Here is a 20,164-nt window from a genome sequence, read left to right as displayed (position 1 = left end):
CAGTCAATAGTGCCTTTTCTTCTTCCCCAATCTAATACGGCGTACGCAGCGAATTGATGCCGGCATCGACTGTGATCTTCCATGGTGTCCGGTGAGTCCTCTCTCTCTCTCTCTCTCTCTCATGTTTCTTTAACGCATTTTAATGGAAGAATCTGTGCCCTAATTTATGTAGTTTCTGTAACGCATTTTAACTTGCAGTTGTACATTTTGTACCTCTTTGAGGAGGTGCGTGTAGTGGTAAACAGTTTTGATTCATTTCATAACGCTTTGTTTTTACTTCTTAAAGTTTTGTGGGTTTTGTAGATCGAGGTTAAGGTTTTGTTGGGTCTTCATTGGATTTGTAATATTGCATATCCTTGTGAACTATGAGGTTTCTGTGTTGTTATTTTATTTTTTTTGATGGGCTTTGTTTTAAACTGGAAGGTAATGCAAGAAATGTAACCATACTTATCTAATAATTGTTGCATAAACTTAAAAGGAGTTGATGGAACCAGAATTAATTTTATGCATCATATCAGTTCTCATTGGTTACCAAAAGAGGAAAAACATTTGTTAAACCTGTCTGGATTCATCTCCATGTGCATGTTTGATCTCGTGTTTGCATCCGAGCATTTTTGTTGTTTCCAAGAAGGTGATGTCGCCACTCTCTTATTTAAACAGTTGATTCTACAAGGTTGTTTGCGCTCCTTCCACCCAACACATCATGGGAGATAGTCAGTATTCATTCTCTCTAACCACATTTAGGTATGGACTCACTTGTTTCTATTTTTGCAAACAATTTTCTACGTCCTTGCTAGAAAAAGTTTCACGCATTCTTATATTTATGTGCCTTTCCTAACCCTAATAATTTGTTTTTTTCTTACCCATGATACACTTTGGAACATTCCTTCTGGAAAGCTTGTTCAAATCAAACATGCCTTAACCGCTGTTGGATCTGGTCAAACATCTTTAGGGATTAAAGGTAATACGAGACCTACTATGTCCACATAATATTATGTGGTTGTGTACAATATTCCTTTTCAGTTGGATGTTAAATTATTATTATTATTTTATTTTTATTTTTTTGATTGACACAGAGTGTTGCAATTTGCAAATTAAAACTTGAATTCTGAGATACGTGCTGTTTTGTTTGTGTTCTATTGACAAGCAATACATAATCACTAGAGCTGTTCATGTTGTTGTGATGAGTTCTTTTTGATATATTTTACTTGTTTTGGTGTTTGCAGCTGCTAATGGTGTCGTTATTGCAACAGAGAAGAAGCTACCATCTATCTTGGTTGCTGAAGCATCGGTTAGTATATACTTTTTACCATGGCTCTAGGTTGCTAGTTCTAGCACACGACTTTGTTTGTTTTGCATAGTTTTCTTTTATTTATGTTTTTAAAATTGTAAATCAGCCTCATCTATGGTCACTTTTGCCCTCCATTTCTCTTGATGTGTGCCTTCATGAATATTTAGTGTGCTAGATATTTTTTCTTGGATGACAGATACAATTGTCATCCTCAGTTCCCACCATTGCAAATTGTTCAGAGGTATTCAATATCCTTGCCATAGCTCAGCTATCCATATTTCTATATGCCTGTAAACACAGATACATCTGCCAATCTTTACCAAGGTCAAAAGGCAATCGATGCAAGCAATAATTTCCATGAATTTTCCTTTTTCATGCATCCTTTAATGTGACTGAAGCATGAATGTGATGTTTATGCATACGGGGATGCAGTGATATGCAGTCTTGTGAAGTTGTGGAGAAGCAAAGAAAGAAAAATGTCAAACATACAAAACGCGTAAAATTACAATTTAGGTGGCCAAAATAACCAACAAAATTAAAGGCAGAGCTCTTGAACCTCCTCTTTCTATAAAAGGCATATAGGCATCAATTTAAGGGAGTTGAATTTTCCTTTTCCTTTTTCATGAATTTTCCTTTTTCATGCATCCTTTAATGAATGTGATGTTGGCCAAGATTTGTGGCTTCAACTTTTATCGGACTATTTTCCCTCTAAAGCTTAATGTTTCTATAAGGTTTTGTTTTTCCTTTTCATGCTTTTATCCTACAAAATACCAACTCCCTTAAATTGATGCCTATATGCCTTTTATAGAAAGAGGAGGTTCAAGAGCTCTGCCTCTAATTTTGTTGGTTATTTTGGCCACCTAAATTGTAATTTTGCGCTTTTTGTATGTTCGACATTTTTCTTTCTTTTCTTCTCCATCTCTTTATATTGATGGAACAGTGCAGTCTGGAGACCTGCTGTTCCTGCTTTATGCATTAAATTGAAATCGATTACTCAGTTATGCATATCCATATCATATTGCTGTCTGCTTTTGTTAGGTCATCTGTAGGAGGAAAAAAAAAGGATTGAAGAAACCCATTATGGTTGTTAGATATGAAATTTTCATTTTATTTCATTTTTATGTTACTTTTTTTTTTTGTAATATTCGGGTTGGCACTTCACTATTTTGTGTGCATTGCCCGACTGGTTGATGATTTTTTGAAGCATTTGCTGTTTTCGTTCAATCTTTTCTTGAGTTTCTTTTGTATCAAAGATAAATAAGAGGGGCTCGCTATAATTCTTGGATTTGTTGGATTGCAGGTGCAAAAGATTCAGATATTGACCCCCAATATTGGAGTTGTATACAGGTTTAAATATTTAATGCTTATATCATCTTGTTGATTCCATTGCCCCAATACTGCACAATATCGTAGCTTAAAGTTATCTTGAAACAAAAAATTGTGGAAAAGGCACGAATGCATGCTGATAGTGAAGTTTATTAATGTCTTGAACTTTAAAATAAGTCTTTGAGCGATTGAGCAGTTGGTTCTCTAATTAGTCTCAGATGCCCAAGTGGCAGTTCTTTATAATTTACCATATTTATATCTTTTTGAGAAGGCCCTCCTGGAATGATTTCATGAGATGGAGATGCATTATGGTATCTTACCCTTAAAAATATCTAATGCAGTCAGAGGTTGGTGGCTTAGTAATTGGTGAATCCATATATAGCGACTTCAATTGAATTGTGCTTTATTGAAAATTCGACATGTGGTCATCTTTCTAGCCTAGGTGTGAATGGAGCCTTCACTGTATGGTGATCAAACATTGCCTTGATGTCATAATTATTTTCTTCGCTTGTATTCTTTTTGCTTTGTCTCTGCTTGTATTCTTTCTATTTTGTTTCATTTATTTTCCACAACTTGTATCTCTTTCAGTTGATTTTCTTCTCTTATGCAGCGGCATGGGTCCTGATTCTCGGGTTTTGGTTCGAAAAAGTAGGAAGCAAGCAGAACAATATCACCGATTATACAAAGTAAAATTTCTGTTCTGTTATGTTGTTCGTTTTTTCTACTTGTCGGTCTTTTATTTATTTTTATTGTTATTGGGTTTGTTTGGTTTGTGTTTTGAGATAAATTTTCAAAAAAAAATTTGGTTTTTGTTGAGAGTTTAGAAATTTTTTTGGTTTGTTTGGTTGTATATTTTGAAAATAGTTTTGGAGTTTGGAATGATTTGATATTTTGTTGTAGTTGAGTAGATGTGTGTGAGAAAAAAAGTGATTGAGAAGGAGAGAGGAGAGAGAAAAAGTGATTGATTGATGTGTAGAAGAGAGTAATTTTAAAAAAAAAAAATTCAAAAAATTTGAACCAAACAAAATTTTCTCAAAAATTGTATCTTGAGATACAAACCAAAGAAGCCCATTGTTTCCTATCTCTGTTGAATTTGGCTATATAACTAGTTCTAGAAGTTAGATTTTCAAGATATTATTTTCTTCTAATATCTCTCGTGAATTTATCCCACATCATTATGTATTTCTTGTGATATCACAATTAACATGCATGGGTGGCTGAAATCTTGGGGAGAAGTGAAAATACTTGTTTGCCACATCAATTGTTACTTACCCTTGTTTCCAGAGCAGTCTTTCAAAATAATTTTAATTTTTTCTACCAAAATTTGAGTGCTTAATGAAGGCCAAATTAGCTTCTCTAATATTATTTATTGGCTTCTCAAAAAGGAATTTCCTTTTCGGCTTCTCATTGCATGATTTTGTTGATTACTTTTGGTGAGAATGAGAATGTTAGGTTAAAAATTGGTCTAAGAAGGTGGTGCACGTGTACAGTGAGTTTCGTCTTCTTACTAGTGTGTCGCTCTTCTTGAAGGTCACATTTTTGTAGTTTCTCAACTGGACAAGTATATGTTAGTAATGGTTCATGTTATTTAGATGTTGCTCAATGTGACCTTGGATACATGAAGTACCCCTGCGAATTCATTTTGGAAATCACAACTTAATCCTCTGTTATGTTTATGCTATCTGTATTTTTTTGTTGTAAAATATTACAGCTTTTATAGCTACTAAAACTTGCAATGTGATCTGATGATGGTAATGTGTAGGAACCAATTCCTGTCAACTTGTAAGGGAAACTGCTGCTGTTATGCAGGAGTTCACACAGTCAAGGTAAGTGCTTTCTATCAGTTTACATCTCATGCTGTTTGTCGTTTTGGCTAGAAATCTTGACTATTGTTTATGTGCATTTGCCTGACAGACAAGTTTTTATTATTTCAATCCAGTTGTATGTTAAATTTAATTTAATTTTTTTGGATAGGTAAGGTACAGAGACTCGAACTTGAGTCTCTTTATTGGGGGAATGTAACCTAAGCCGCTGGGTGTCCCTTATAGAAAAATTTAAATTTTATTGTTAGTATTAAGGTATATTTGTGGAAAGGTGGAAAGAGGTCAGGCTTTGCAGGGGTTTATTTACCCTGCTGGTTGCAAGAAAAATAACAGTTTGTTGACAATGGTTTCGGCCTAACTCATCACTGGCGAGCACACCAGTGAAGATGTGATAAACTACTCTGATATTGAAGCGGAGAGACCAATTACATACCACGTGAAGGTTGGGTGTGTGCTAGGCAGTTTTTTGATCAAAAGAAGAAGGAAAAAAATTATTTTGAATAAATGCAGCAAGAATTTGAGAGGTAATTCTTATCAAAAAAGAATTTTAGGAGGTAACCTTATGATCCATGAAAACCTTGGAGTGCTAGGAGGAAACTTTTGCAGGAGGGTCTTCACCCTGCTGAGAAATAAGGCTGGCAGTGTGCTAAGTGACTTGCTTGATCAAAAGGGAAAAAAAGTATATTTTGAGGAAATGTAAATGTAGCAAATTAGAAAGTTAACTTTGTGATCCTAGGAAAACGAACAATACACCATTCTTTTTACAGAACTCTTTGGAGTTCAGAAGAAAAACTTGAAAGCAAAAATTTAGGTTGAAGGTTTTTGAAGCTAGATTAAGCTGATTTTTGTGTATTTGACCTTTTCATAGTCAAAATGGACCTGTGGTCTGTGCCTTCATATGTATTTATTTAATTTTCTTTTCCTCTTCTATTATTTTCTGTATACCATGGGTTTGATCTTGGCTCTTGCATATGTGTAGAAATTTAATGTATAAAGAGAAATAGAGAATTGTATTATTGATTGATTTCTTATTTATATTCTGTATATTACAAATGGTTCCTTATATAGATGTAGGTGTAGTGGATGGTGGTAGTGGTGTAGTGGGTTAGGTTTAGTGGAGTAGGTGAGGTGGTAGTGGTGTAGTGGGTTAGGTTTAGTGGAGTAGGTGAGGTGGTAGTGGTGGTAGGTGATGGTAAATTCTAGCAGCCCCCCGCAAACTCAAGGAGGATAGAAACTAGCCAACTTGAGTTTGAAGAGAGGAACAAAATAATAAAATACATAAAAATAAAAAAGGATAGGAGACACTGTATGGTCGTGTCAGACCGTTGGTGAAGACACTGAAAGGTGGTGCCATAATGTGGTAGAGGACACTGTATGGTGGTGTCATAACGTTGTAGAGGACACTGTATGGGGGTGTCATAACGTGGTAGAGGACACTGTATGGCGGTGTCAGACCGATGTAGAAGACAGTTTATGGGGTCATGTCGGACCGTTGTAGCTGACAATGTTGTGACAGTTTACGGAGTCTTGCTGGACCCTTGTAGAAACTAACCGGAATCAATGTCGGGACAGTTTACAGAGTCTTGTCGGACCCTTGTAAAAGCTAACCGGAATCAACGTCGGGACAGTTTATAGTCTTGTCGGACCCATGAAGGAGCTAACCGGAATCAATGTCGGGACAGTTTACAGAGTCTTGTCGGACCCATAAAAAATCGCACCCTCAAAAGGTGTGCCCAATCTATCAAAAGGCGTGCCATCAAAAGGAATGCCCAATCCATAAAAAGGCGTGCCATCAAAAGGCGAGCCCAAGTCATCAAAAGACGTGCCCGACAGAAAGCGTCGAGTCATCAAAAGGGGCGCCTGACACGCGGCGATGCACGTGATTGACAGAGCGCGTGTCGGCCTCGTCGTCTCTGTCTTTATAAACCAAAGCGAAGTCTGAGGCTTGGAAGCATAACAAACCAGTTGAAACCTCTGAACTTGTTATTCGGAAACAATCTGTAAATACTCTGTATCCAACCCTTCTCGGAAACACTCAGCAACCCAAAAAACATGGCCTCTTCTTCCCGTTCAGCTACCCAGAATATGGCCTCTTCATCCCGTGGTCTACTCACTCTCTTTCCCGACCTCAATGAGTCAACAAGAGAGAGAACTGGTGCGGTGGCCAGTGAACCTCAACCAAACACCTCTGTGTTTGCTCCGTTGAACTTTCCGATGCGGTCGGTGGAGCAAAAAATGGCGGTGCAAACTGATATTGAGGCCAATCAGTATACTCTGAAGTCATGTGTGGAAACCATGACTGCGGTCACAAACTTGTCGCACCGGCTGCAGAGCAGGACAAATGAGGTGCAACAATTAAACTCCCAGCTGGCTCTGCTCCAACGCATGTATAAGGATGCGCGAGCAGAGATAAGTGTGCTAAAGGCAGAAAACAAGGAGCTGAAGCGGAAGGCCACTGTTATGTTCCGATTTGGAGGGCCACCATATGCTGCAGTGGAGGAGCAGGGAGTAGTGATCATGCCCAGTGGAGTGGGAAACACGGAGGCAACACCGGCAAGGGCCGCCCAAGACGGAGGCAAGAAGAAAAGACCGGCGGCAGAGTAGAGAAGAAAAATCCCGCCTGTGGATGTGGTTGTTTGTTTGTATTTTTTATTTTTTTATTTTTTTTTGTGTGTAAAATTGTGATCGGGGTTGATCCCTGAGATGAATAAAATATGGTTTGGTATGCAAAGCTAGATGGGATGAATGGAATTGGAAAAAGATTAAAAATAATGTGAAAGAAAAATAAAGAAAGAAATAATAAAAATATATTTGAAATCAAAAATGAAAGATGGGAGAAAGAAGGAAAGTGGTTTGGAGAAAATAAATAAAAATAATGGAGTTTGAAATCAAACGGAGGAGAGAGGATGATGTTTTTTTTTTTTTTTTTTTTTTTTTTTTTTTTTTTTTGAGATATAATAAAAAGAGATATATAGATATATATATAAAATAAAGAGATGAAAAGTGGACGGGTGGTTGTGGGTTGTGTTGGTGTTGTATAATAATAATAATAATAAGAATAAGAATAAAAAAATAGGTATGGTGGAATGATGGGTCAAAAAAGTAGAATAGAAGAAAATAAAAAAAAAAAAGGTGCACATGGGTTGGTATGTGGAATAGCTCCTGGACCTACAGGGATGTCAAAAAGGTGCACATGGGTTGTAAAGTAAGGGGAAACGTGGGTGCAAAAGAACTACTAGCATCCCGCATCTCAGCTGGTAACACACGGAAGATGAAATCCTCTGATAATTTATCTCTTCTCTCCCTATTGTATAAACAAATTGTACCATAAAATGGCTCAACTAGCCCTGCTTGAAAAGATAAGGATAAGACTTTCACAGAGATCTTCAATCCACTGCCATACTGTGCCGTATGAGCTTCTGGATTCCGTTGCCCAAATATCATCGATCTCTCATTTTCCCAGTCAAACACAGGTTCATAAGCAGGGAGAGGAGACTCACCCAGATGCTTTGAAACTCTTGAATGCGATGAATCAGAGAAGGTAGCATCTGCAAATTGCCTCCCCGAGGTACTGGGGATGTCATCATCAGTAGCATCATCAATCTTAGAGAGTCATTTGCCTGGGCCATTGTTCCACTATTCGATAACAGCATTGCTGCAGCTTCTGGTGGGTCAGCTTCTCCCAGTAGTCCTCTGGTTCCTAGCATCTCTGGGTCAAGCTCCCATGATGGTGTTTCCAAATCAAGTGCAAAGATTGCATTAGATGGGAAGCCTGGTTACTCGAGTGGAAGCTCTGTTGTTGTCGAAATATCAAACTTGAACAAAGAAAAAGTATAGGTTGGACAGAGGATATCACAGTATAGAGGTGTCACAAGGCATAGATGGACTGGTAGATATGAAGCCCATCTATGGGACAACAGTTGTAAGAAAGTTGGAAGATGCAGGAAAGTAAAGGTATGTGTACAAAATTCCAGCGGGCAGCGAAGGCAAGGTTGCCGGCCGGCTGCCCGCCGGTGAGAAAACAAAATGCGGGCCTAAATCTTATTGCTCTAATACCATGTAGAAATTTAATGTATAAAGAGAAATAGAGAATTGTATTATTGATTGATTTCTTGTTTATATTCTGTATATTACAAATGGTTCCTTATATAGATGTAGGTGTAGTGGATGGTGGTAGTGGTGTAGTGGGTTAGGTTTAGTGGAGTAGGTGAGGTGGTAGTGGTGTAGTGGGTTAGGTTTAGTGGAGTAGGTGAGGTGGTAGTGGTGGTAGGTGATGGTAAATTCTAACAATATGCTTATTTTTGTTGCAATTTCTTGCCCTTCTGTTTCCTATGCAGTGGTGTAAGGCCTTTTGCTGTTTCACTGCTGGTTGCTGGCTTTGATGACAAGGGTCCACAACTATATGAGGTATGCCATTTAGGTCCTCACTTGGTACTGACCTTAATTGTGTTGCGGGTTGCCTAGTTGATTCATTCATTTCCATTTGTGGTTGGATTACCTTCTTTACTATAAAAGTTTAAGATCTATTTATACAAACTAGTTTTATTTCTCTTCAGCTGGGGTCATATTCTCACTAACCAGTTAGTACTCTTTTTTCTTTTTAAAGGAGTTGTGGAGAAGCATTATATGTTAGTGATGACACTGGTAAAAATGTCTTTATCATATCACAGGTTAAGATTTAGTGGTTTTCATTAGCACCCCAAAACACACACACACACACACACACACACACAAAACCCACCAATTTTGAGTGCTGTCCCTTGATTGGTTGCAGTTATTCTGTTTGGTCATGCATGCTCTGTACCCATACAGAGAATATTCGTGTCTGTATGGATAAATCAAGTAGAGTTGTCAAGATTGGTTTATGCAGCTCCTATTACATGCCTTCACATAAACCAGTTTTTATATGGCACACTGAAATTGTTGGGAAGGGAGGGACTTGTTTGTGCCTAGAAGGGAGTGAATACCAATTAAAAATTAACAAACAGATCAATGCGCTAACTTTTAATTATGCCATTAATCACAATTGCAACCACACACGAATTGCATGTAAAATAAATAGACATGATTTATGTGGAAAGCCCTTGAGAACGGAGAAACCTATGGGCACACCAAGTCAGATAAAATCCATCATCAATTCACCTCATGGCTATGAAACCTAACAATCTCCTCTTGATCTTTTAGCAATTCACAAAACTTCTCACTCCGATCCATGGTCCTTGTGGACCAGTTACTGAAACGACCAATGGGTAGGTATGCAGTGCGACTTTGTGCTTGTTTTGATAAAAAAATGCTTATCATGAAAAAGTGTTTAGAAAATCATGAAGCTTGGTTTCAATGATTGAAAAAGATGGGTTTTATAAAAATATTTTATCTCCAAGAAACATACAGTGTGTTTGGTTTGAGTTTTTTGGATTAAGTTTTTTGAAAATTGAGTTTTTTAGTTTTCGTATTTTTTTTTTGTTTTGTTTTGTTTTTAGTGAATATTTTTAAAATTTTAAACATTTTTTTTTTTACTTTTTTAGATGCACCTTACTTAGATGTATCTAAAAAGTAAAAAAATTGTGAAAAAATATTTTAAAAAACTAATAAATACATAAAAATACAAAAAATGTATTGAATTCTCGTATTTTCTTTTTTATTATATTTTTGGTATTTAGTGAATTTTTAAAAGGTTTTTTTCACAAATTTTTTACTTTTTAGGTATATTTATGTTAGGTATGTCTAAAAATTAAAAAAAAAAATTTTGCTTAAAATATTAAAAAATTCAGTAAAAACAAAAAAACACAAAAAACAAGAAAATAGAATTTTCTAAAAAGTGTTTTTGAAAAACTCTAACCAAGAGTTTGTATAGAAGAAACCAAGTTGCTATCTATAAGTTTCACATAAATTGAGCACGCATCGAATGGTGGCTTATAGACTTTTAGGAAATTGGAGCAGTGGGTCCTACTGGACAATCTTTCCAGAACCCTTGTGCACTGCCATTTTTTGCTCCACAGACCGCATCGGAAAGTTCAACGGAGTATACCCAGCGGTGTTTGGTTGAGGTTCCAGTGCCACCGCACCAGTTCTCTCTCTCGTTGACTCGTTGAGGTCGGGAAAGAGGGTGAGCAGTCCACGGGAAGACGAGGACGAGGCCATTTTCTGGGCAACAGAGTGTTACAGAATATCTCTCGCAACAGAGTGTTACAGACTCTCTCTCTCAGCACAACTCTCTCAGCACAACGAAGAGTTTTACAGAGGATTTCGCAGTTTTTTTGCTTCTGCCTCGGCCTCAGGCTCTGTCATGGTTAAATAGCCGAGGCAGCCACACGCATCGCGCGCCTCTTGCCACTAGCCGACAAAACGGGCACGCAAGCCAAGGCGCCCACGTGCCTCGCCATCATGTCCGGCACACCTTTTGATAAATTGGGCACGCCTTTTGTTGGTACGCCTTTTTGACAACTTTGGGCACACCTTTTGAGGGTGCAACTTTTTCAGGGGTCCGACAAGACTCTGTAAACTGTCCCGACATAGATTCCGGTTAGTTTCTACAAGGGTCCGACAAGACTCTGTAAACTGTCCCGACATAGATTCCGGTTAGTTTCTACAAGGGTCCGACAAGACTCTGTAAACTGTCCCGACATTGATTCCGGTTAGTTTCTACAAGGGTCCAGCAAGACTCCGTAAACTGTCACAACAACTGTCACAACATTGTCTGCTACAACGGTCCGACATGACCCCATAAACTGTCTTCTACAACGTTATGACACCACCATACAGTGTCCTCTACACCGTTATGACACTACCATACAGTGTCCTCTACAACGTTATGGCACTACCTTTCAGTGTCTTCACCAACGGTCTGACACGACCATACAGTGTCTCCTATCTTTTTTATTTTTATGTATTTTCTTGTTTTGTTCCTCTCTCCAAACTCAAGTTGGTTAGTTTCTATCCTCCTTGAGTTTGCGGGGGGCTGTTAGAATTTACCTACACCTACCACCACCTACTACCACACCTACTACACCTACCACCAATTTACCCTCACCTACTCCTCACCTACTACCTAAACTCTCTCCTATATAATGAGCCACTCTGATTTGTAATAGAACATATCAATATATCAATCAATATTAATCAATAATACATATAATTTTTACAGTAGCCTTCATGCGTGCTTCGATCGAAGACCTTTTTTTTGCATTATTTTATCTTGAACACCTTTCAGGACTATGCTGAGGTGAAAAAGGTTGATTTTGTGCAATTTTGAAACACTTGCCTGAAAACTCTCAACACAATATGCTCATGCAACTATACTGTAACACACATTATTAAATTCTTTAGGTCTCTACTAAAAATTGATTCTTCAGGCTTGTTTGTTGTTTGAGGATGTAAATTTGTGTTGTAGGTGGATCCATCAGGTTCATACTTCTCTTGGAAAGCCTCGGCTATGGGAAAGAATGTGTCTAATGCAAAGACATTCCTTGAGAAGAGGTGAGTTAATTTTGTTGCTTACAAATTTCTGCATAAATGTTTTCTGTTAGCTGGTCAGTTTCTATTAGTAAAATGAAAAAATTTGTTGAATGTTTGGCTGTTTTGTTGGATCTTAGGGTAGTACATCACCTTCTTTCATCTCATCTTATTTAATGCTAGTTTTAGCTGAGCTTTCAGCATGATTTTTTTTTACCCTTTGTGCTTTGTTGTCTTCCTCTCCATATGACCATAAGCTTTGACAAAATCTTTGCATGCTGTTTAAGTTCTTGCTTGCTGGAAAATGGTCCTTGTATTATGTCCAACTTCACTTTGTCAAATTCGTGAAACTTCATGAAACAATAACTAGACAAAGGGAACTTAAAAACTTTGGGACTTGCTAGTTTTTCTTTTGTGCTGAAATGAGTATACTTCTTAGAGGGTATTTTTTTTGGTTTGTTTTGCTTTGTGGTTGGCTGAGATCTTATTGGATGGTTTGTGCATTCCATATGGCTGAGCTAATCTTTGCCAAAATTAGATTTGAACTGAAACCCTTCTGGTTAAGAGCTAAAATGGTCTTCCCCTTCAATGTTTGTAATTGTGAAGTACTTCCAAGTGGTGCAATGCAACTTATGTAGTAATAGTAATTAATCCTATGAAGCACGGACACAGGCACGGGACACAGCGATTTCAAAAAAATGGGGACACGAACACGGCGGGGGACACGGCAAATTATTATTATTTTTTAAATATATATGTTATGTATTTGTTATGTAGATTAATTTTATATTACCAGACAATCAAAATTAATAAAAACTAATATTAATTTAATGTGTATATAAAGACAATTACATTTAAACATTATAAACATATGTTCTATATATTATAAACATTATATAAAGAAAAAATCAAATATATAATAAAAATAAATTTATAAAGAAAAAATTAAATTAAAAAAAATATATATATATATAAATATCTAATCAATAGAGAAGTGAGAGAAATGAGATAGACCAGAGAGAGAAGACAGAGACGAGAGAGAGGTGAAATAGAGAGAAGAGAGAGAGAGAGAGAGAGAATAGACTTGGATGGGCTTGGGCCTGGTATTGGGCTTTCTCACAATTCATGCGATCTTAGGCTTGGGCTTTAGAAGGCTTCTTTTCTTTTTGTTATAGAAAGAATAAATTGAAAGGTCGTTGAATGAGTTCTAATGGGCCTGTCTTTATTATTAAAATGATTGGGCTGGTCAGATTTTTTGAAATTCAACCGACGTTTTAGTGACCCGTTTGTTTTATTTTGGGTTGTTTGTCGTTCATTTTATTTATTTATTTATTTTTAAATTTTTGTAAAATTGTTTAGTGTAACTTATGCTATTATTTCACCTAATCATGATATGTTTTTGTTATTTTCAGTATATTGGAGCTTTTTGTGTGTAATTATATATCTTTTTTGGGTAATTAGTATATTGGAGCTACTCAATTAAATAATTATTTTTGCTCGTGCGCGTTAAATTCATTACGCGTTCATTCTCATGAATAAATTACATTAATTAAGGGGAAAAAAATCTTGGCCATCAAAAATATGATAGGTATAGCATTAATTATTTATATGTAATTATTAAGTTTTGGTTCCAAAATTGTTTCCTTTATTAAAATAATATCTTAAAATGCAAAAATTATTAATTTGACACCAATTGATACACATGTGAAGGTAGATCTAGTAATTTGTTGTAAACTAATGAAAAGGTAATTAAGCGTAATAAAGTTGTCACTTTTTTGGATAGATTTGTTTTAATTTGACACATTCAATCATATCTTGGTAATTAACTTTATACACAATACTCTCCTTGTGAGAGGTTAAAAGATTAAAAAAAATGAAAAGTTAATTTCTTGATTTCAAAAACATTACACCGCGACCAATACCAATAAATTAATAAAATTAAATTTTTTCCTTATTTTACAAATCTCATATAAGGTATACTATTTATGAGACATAATGCTGGATCATGTCTCATAAATTAATAAATTAAAATTGTTTAGTGTAACTTATGCTATTATTTCACCTAATCATGATATGTTTTCCTTATTTTACAAATTTCATATAAGGTATACTATTTATGAGACATTATGCTGAATCATGTCTCATAAATTAATAAATTAAAATTGTTTGGTGTAACTTATGCTATTATTTCACCTATCATGATATGTTTTTGTTATTTTCAGTATATTGGAGCTTTTTGTGTGTAATTATATATCTTTTTTGGGTAATTAGTATATTGGAGCTACTCAATTAAATAATTATTTTTGCTCGTGCACGTTAAATTTATTACGCGTTCATTCTCATGAATAAATTACATTACTTAAGGGAAAAAAATCTTGGCCATCAAAAATATGATAGGTATAGCATTAATTATTTATATGTAATTATTAAATTTTGGCTCCAAAATTATTTCCTTTATTAAAATAACATCTTAATATGCCAAAATTATTAATTTGACACCAATTGATATACATGTGAAGGTAGATCTAGTAATTTGTTGTAAACTAATGAAAAGGTAATTAAGCGTAATAAAGTTGTCACTTGTTTGGATAGATTTGTTTTAATTTGACACATTCAATCATATCTTGGTAATTAACTTTATACACAATACTCTCCTTGTGAGAGGTTAAAAGATTAAAAAAAATGAAAAGTTAATTTCTTGATTTCAAAAACATTACACCGCGACCAATACCAATAAATTAATAAAATTAAATTTTAAGGTTAAAAGATTAAAAAAAATGAAAAGTTAATTTCTTGATTTCAAAAACATTACACCGCAACCAATACCAATAAATTAATAAAATTAAAATTTTTCCTTATTTTACAAATTTCATGTAAGGTATACTATTTATGAGACATTATGCTGGATCATGTCTCATAAATTAATAAATTAAAATTGTTTAGTGTAACTTATGCTATTATTTCACCTAATCATGATATGTTTTTGTTATTTTCAGTATATTGGAGCTTTTTGTGTGTAATTATATATCTTTTTTGGGTAATTAGTATATTGGAACTACTCAATTAAATAATTATTTTTGCTCGTGCACGTTAAATTTATTACGCATTCATTCTCATGAATAAATTACATTAATTAAGGGGAAAAAAATCTTGGCCATCAAAAATATGATAGGTATAGCATTAATTATTTATATGTAATTATTAAGTTTTGGCTCCAAAATTATTTCCTTTATTAAAATAATATCTTAAAATGCCAAAATTATTAATTTGACACCAATTGATACACATGTGAAGGTAGATCTAGTAATTTGTTGTAAACTAATGAAAAGGTAATTAAGCGTAATAAAGTTGTCACTTGTTTGGATAGATTTGTTTTAATTTGACACATTCAATCATATCTTGGTAATTAACATTATACACAATACTCTTGTTGTGAGAGGTTAAAAGATTAAAAAAATGAAAAGTTAATTTCTTGATTTCAAAAACATTACACCGCGACCAATTCCAATAAATTAATAAAATTAAATTTTTTCCTTATTTTACAAATTTCATATAAGGTATACTATTTATGAGACATTATGCTGGATCATGTCTCATAAATTAATAATTAAATTTTTTCCTTATTTTACAAATCTATATAGTTAGGGAGAAGGGTTTTTGAATCTTTTTTTAATCTTGATAAGACTTTTGTCTATTTGTCAAAATATATACCATCAGATTGATTCAATCCAATGGTTGAAAATGTCTCACTCTCCTTTGGACATTTCAATGGTTCAGATTTTTTTTGGGTGAATATCAATACTCCAGATCAGTTTGGTATTTCTGGGATCATTTGGGTGAAAATGTCTCTCTCTCTCTCTCCTTTTTTCTCACTCTCAGAATTGAATCACAGAGACGTCTTCACTCTTTCTCTCTCTGATTTTGATTTCAAAATTTGAAACTCCATTCTCTCTCTAATACCTCTTCCTATTCTCCTTCCTCTTCCCACCACACATCTTCCTCTTTCCACCAAGCTTTCTCTGCCTCAATCTCTGCCTCCTCTCTCTCTATGCAGCTCCAAGGTAGAAAGCTATCCTCCCTGTTGTTTTCTTTTATTTTTCTTTTTTTGGGGAAGAATCTAGGGTTTTTATTTGGGTTTTGGATTTTGATATGATAATCAATCTTTGCCTGCTCTCTCTCTCTCACACTTTTTCCCCATCTTTTATTTGGGTTATTTGTTCTATTTTTATTTTTATTTTTATTTTTTGTTTGTTATCAGCACAGAAATATTTCAATCTTGTTTGGTTGCCGAGTAAGTGGCAGCAACAGTAAAGAAAATGAAATTTTAGTCCTGTTCTGTTATTTTGGAGTGAGTCTATCTTAATTGCTATAAAATTGTTGGTTATCTTCTTGATCATTAGCTTTGGTTAGGTAACTAATTGCAAATTTTGCTAGAAAGTTCTGGCGGTTGTTTTTAATGGTCAAATTTTGGATGTTCTGTAAAATGCCTCAATTAAAATAGTTTATTTTCTTTTGGTTAAACCAACTGCTTATATAATTATACTTTTTTATTGTTCAAATAGTGAGTGAATGTCCGAATTGATCAAAGTTATCTTAGTGAATGATACATGCCTTGAATATTTGGTAAGGTTAACAAAAATAGAGGTATATTCAAATTGGTGAATCAAACAGTGAGAGTTGGATCTTATTTTTAATAACAAACAGTGGGCAATTTTTAGGGAGTTGATTTTGGATAATAGATAATAGAGTTTGGTTACTTATATTTTCTATTCTTCCCTTTGCTTTAGGTACATATGCCTTGACGAAGGAGTGTTTGATTAGCTCATAAAAAGTTGTTATGGCTTTGTTTGCTACAATGGTTGATTAGGTAATTTGTTTCTTATCTATTGTTCAACTTGGCTTCATTTTACATGTTGTAAAAATTAAGAATCTTAATTTTTTACATGTTTTGAAAATGAAGAATCTTAAATTTTGTTCAACTAGGCTTCATTTTACATGTTGGCTATCTTTTGGATTATTAGCTAGGTTCAGAACTAAGAGGAGCGAGTACTTGATTTTTTTATGGTGATAATTTGGGTCTTCTAATTTAATTTTTGAATTTCATACAATTTTGATGATAATCTTTGTGATAATTTTAGAATGCCTTTATGTTTGATTTTATATGTTGTGAAAATTAAGAATCTTAAATTTTGTTCAACTAGGCTTCATTTTACACGTTGGCTATCTTTTGGATTATTAGCTAGGTTCAGAACCAAGAAGAGTGAGTACTTGATTTTTTTATGGTGATAATTTGAGTCTTCTATTTTAATTTTTGAATTTCATACAATTTTGATGATAATCATTGTGATAATTTTAGAATGCCTTTATGTTTGATTTTATTGTTTTTCAAAAACAAGATGTTTTACTTTGTTTTGATTAGACTTGAAAAATTCAAGTTATACAATGAATGGAAATGTTGTGTGGGTCTATTAGTGAATGTTTCAAGAAATGGAGAGCAATGGCACAACGGTCCATTGAACAAATCAGTCCTTTTTTTTTCTTCACAATTTTGGATCTTTGTTTGGAAAACTAGAAGTTTATTTGTTGAGTTTCTTTTTTGGGAGTGGAAGAGAAATAACTTTGTATATTCTTTTTTGGGGGAGTTTCAAGAAATAACTTTGCCTATTATTTTTTTCACACCCTATAACTCTACTAATGCTTATAATCAATTAAAATTTTCATTTCAAAATTTAGACACTATAGGCACAATTGTATATTCATTTTAAAATAGATGTGAGCTTTTTTTTCTTCACAATTTTGGATCTTTGATTGGGGAACTAGAAGTTTATTTATTGAGTTTCTTTTTTGGGGGTTGAAGAGAAATTTAGATTATGTTGATTCAATAAAATAACTTTGTCTATTACTTTTTTCACACTCTATAACTCTACCAGTGCTTATAATCAATTAAAATTTTCATTTTAAAATTTAGACACTGTAGGCACAATTGTATATTCATTTTAAAATAGATGTGACAAACAAATGTGATTATAATAAATTAAAATTTTGAATTGATGGGTTAGAGTCAATTTTTTTTTTTTTTTCTTCTTCCCTTTACCCCTGTGACTCTTAACTCAATATATTTTAGTTTCATTGGATGAAAATCGTCTGTTATTTTTTACAGGAGCTAAACCTATTCTTTCCTTTCTTCTTTTTTTTTTTCTTTCTTTCTTCTTCTTCTCCTCCCATTTTTTTTATTTTACTTTCAGAGTGAGGATTGTAAGTTGTGATAAAAAAAAAAAATTATACTTTCAGCTTTGCCAGTTATTTTGTAAGACTATTAATAATGTTGAGATTGGCTCAATGAGGTCTAGAAAGATTTTGTAAAAAGAAAATAGTAAAGAGGTCTAGAGTAACGAGCCAATTTTAAGCCAATTGGCCGTTTCTTTTTTTCTTCAAATATTTGGTTTTGGTACTAAATTAATTCAGTAGACCATCTATGTTATTAGTTAGTCATTCTGGAGTAATGAGTGATGGCATAAACTTACTTTATGCTTGAAGTAGTTTAAACTTGCTTTATACTTTTAATTGGATAACTATGCATAATGGTACCTCATAAGTGAAAAAGAAGGTGGTTTCACTTTCAACCCACCCTCTTAAATGTTGTAGGCAAATTCTTGGTGATTGATGGCTTCTCCTTTTTTGTTTAAGCTATTCACTTTGTATTTATTTATTTTATTTTATTTTTTGTGTTAAAAAAATAAAGTTTTCTGAAAATGATCTACTTGGATATTTCAGGTTCAACGGATGGATGGTAGCTTCCTTTTAATTAGTTCCAATTCATGTCTTACTCTTTATCATGCGTGTTGTTGTATGTGTGTTCCTTTTATAGTTGTGTTGTTGTATGCATTGTTCTTTTGTCCACATTTTTTTGTGTGTTTATTTAACTTAATTGTTGTACCAAAGTTTCAAGCACAAAAACACATCATACTACAAACAGTTTTTTGATGTTAGTTTTAGTGATATGTTGAATTATGTGAAAGTAATTAGAATTATATTTTTGTGATGGATAGTTCAAACTTTGTATATGTTTTGAGATTATTTTTAGGTACGGGTCATTGGTTAACCTCCCTTCTCTCTCTAATAGCAAGAGATCATGTTCGCATTTTTTATTCCTTATATTTTTCACTTTTCTCTATCCTCACTTAATAGCCAGCATGCTATCATGTGTTTAAATTATATGTTTATGTGTTGTGAGATTTACATTTTGTTGTTTGTTTAAAATTTTGTACTTTTGTTATGTTTGAATTTTACGTAGCATTTACGTGTTTACTTTTCACTATTTCATTTACCTATAATTTTATATTCAATTACATTTTCATTCAAACAATATTTTAACCGTGCCTTCAGGCACGGGTATACACTAGTTTCATATAAGGTATACTATTTATGAGACATAATGCTGGATCATGACCAATACCAATACGCTCCTCTTTGGAGAATGGAGAGACCAGCTGCCTATATCTATATAACAAGGAAGCTTAGATTTTTACTCTGATGGGACTTTTGTCCCTTTGTCAATACATGGACTGTTAGATTGAATTCAATCCAATGGCTCACAATGTCTAATCGCCTTATAGATTCTCTCTCTCTCTCTCACACACACACTCACACTCTTTCAAATTTTGAACACATACACCTCTCTCTCTCTCTACGTTACTCTCTTCATCTTCTCACTTTCTCCATTCCTCTAAACCGCCCCAACAAACCCATCTCAATCCCTCTCTCTACATTACTTTTTTTTTTGGTCTATTTTACCATATTAATCTAGACAGCTCTGTTTTGGGTCAGACAATTTTTAAACCCTTAGTTTGTTGTCATTTTTTTTTTAATCTTATTTTTGGTTCATCTTTTTCATATAGAATGACCCAATAAGTCATGTATTGCAAGTGTTTGATAGAATGACCCAATAAATTTTCTTTATTTTGATTTTGGGGAATATATATAGGTACACAACTAGAACCCATTTCTTGAACAACCAATCATGTTTTTTTGTTTTGTTTTTTTATTTTTTGGTGTGAGTTTACTGGACTCAAATCAATTACAATCATTACACATGTGTTTGATAGAATGACCCAATAAGTCATGTATTGCAAGTCTTTGATAGAATGACCTAGTAAGTCATATTAAATTTATATACACCCCAAAAGCTTTTTAACGAAATGCATCCAAAGTTATAATCACAGTAGTTCATAATCTTAAAAAAATATCATAAATCCTCATAACTAAGGTCACT

General features: G+C 34.0%; 1 pseudogene across 1 annotated transcript in view; it reads left to right on the top strand.

Annotated features, from left to right (window-relative positions):
* LOC114283118 (proteasome subunit alpha type-2-A-like) overlaps positions 1–20,164 on the top strand; it is a 40,685-nt pseudogene that overhangs the window by 14,120 nt on the left and 6,401 nt on the right. The window contains exons 4-10 of the transcript XR_014336858.1: positions 745–961; positions 1,227–1,291; positions 2,592–2,638; positions 3,228–3,303; positions 4,380–4,443; positions 8,778–8,847; positions 11,831–11,916. The product of XR_014336858.1 is annotated as a proteasome subunit alpha type-2-A-like (transcript). The remainder of the gene's footprint in view (positions 1–744; positions 962–1,226; positions 1,292–2,591; positions 2,639–3,227; positions 3,304–4,379; positions 4,444–8,777; positions 8,848–11,830; positions 11,917–20,164) is intronic.

The sequence above is a fragment of the Camellia sinensis genome, chromosome 7 (genome assembly GCF_055761805.1).
Source record: "Camellia sinensis isolate YWXY chromosome 7, ASM5576180v1, whole genome shotgun sequence".
NCBI classification, from domain to species: Eukaryota; Viridiplantae; Streptophyta; class Magnoliopsida; order Ericales; family Theaceae; genus Camellia; species Camellia sinensis.
The sequence above is the reverse complement of the archived record's forward strand: the minus strand, read 5'-3'. Positions and strand labels throughout refer to the sequence as shown.